Genomic DNA, 1,526 nt, shown 5'->3' with positions numbered 1-1,526 from the left:
TCGTCCTCAGTGACGAGTTCAAATCTAGTTATTATTATTATTGTTAACATTATTACTATTATTACTATTATTTTATTATTATTTTTTCTTTGTTACTGTAATTATTTTCATTTTTATTTTAAACTTATCTAGTTATGGTTTCATTAAACAGCAGTTGGAATAAAGGATTTTCTGTAACACTTGTTATTAGGCTTATTAGTTATTAGTAATCCGGAACTTATTGGGCTAGCTCGAAAACTCTGTGAAACAAAGGATGATATATTGTTGACCAATAACCTTACTTGATTATATATATTTCTGACGTTTACCCATCTCATCGACAATGTAAAGTGGTTGTAATTATTTGCGATTTCCATTAATTCCAATTATTTATAATATAACATTTAAATTTATGGTAACAATTTAGTATTTTCAATGCCTAATAATATTATAGGCTGTTTTCATAGTGCATTATAGAACTACAGAATTTAAAAAAAATATCATGTTTTATTTACCTTGTGCTATAAATTAACGACATATTCACAATGTTTTTAATTAAATTGATTTAATTTTGTATAGATGAGTTTCCTTAACATATTAAAGTTGCTATATTCATCGTTAGGCTTATCAAAAATGTTGATAGATACAGAATATTGGAAAATGAAAACACTAAATAATGTTTGCTCTCAAGACCAGTGGCATTCGGGGGATTCCCCCCATAAATAAATTAAAAAAAAAAAAAAAAAAAAATTAAAAATTATATACATGTTTTAAGCTTTAGATTTGCATTTTGGCCATCTACTGTAGGGGTGCCATTATTAACATTTTTCCTACCTCAGCCTCAACCATGTAGTGGTGAGGTAACATTAGCGGATCACCTCTTGTTATTGTCAGAGATCTTACAACTTTTTTTTTTTATTCTACCTTTCCTTCCATTTTTGTTCGCACGATATCTCAAAATTGCCACGAGTTACGCACACGGTCGCTACATCGATCATTTTGCTTTCGCCTGGAATAGTCATGGTAAGGTTTTCAACGCGCTCAGTCAAGCGTGACGTCATCTACGTGCAATTTTGCGTTTTTACATTATCGATTATATCAGCCTAACCAATTGCCATTTCGAAATCGTATTAAGTGAGCATTAACTTCGGGTTTATGTTGAATGTACTGTACCCTAATTTGACTCGTGCGCTTTACTACACGCGCGCACGCGAGCGTCAAAATTTTAGAATGCTCGAAATCACTTTTTAACTATATAAGAGCACGTTTCAGGTCATTTTGAGCATTTCAAATTTTTTTGAAATTTTCCACCACGTGCGCGCAATTTTACGTGCGCTGCACGTACGAAAGCTGGAAATTACGTTATTTTACATATTTTGTGTTCCTGAAATTGTTTTCACAAATTTGCATTCTTTTCGCTCATCTTTTGGCCAATAGCAAAGCCGTACGTGCGCATCAAACATAGGTATCTTTGCGCGATTTGTACCCCTATACAGTGAAATTATGCTAAAATCAGACCTATTTTTAATCAGTTATAGCTCCTTAGG

This window comes from Anneissia japonica, unplaced genomic scaffold, assembly GCF_011630105.1.
Source record: "Anneissia japonica isolate Jap-2015-1 unplaced genomic scaffold, ASM1163010v1 scaffold287584_len476085_cov161, whole genome shotgun sequence".
NCBI lineage: Eukaryota > Metazoa > Echinodermata > Crinoidea > Comatulida > Comatulidae > Anneissia > Anneissia japonica.
The sequence above is the reverse complement of the archived record's forward strand: the minus strand, read 5'-3'. Positions refer to the sequence as shown.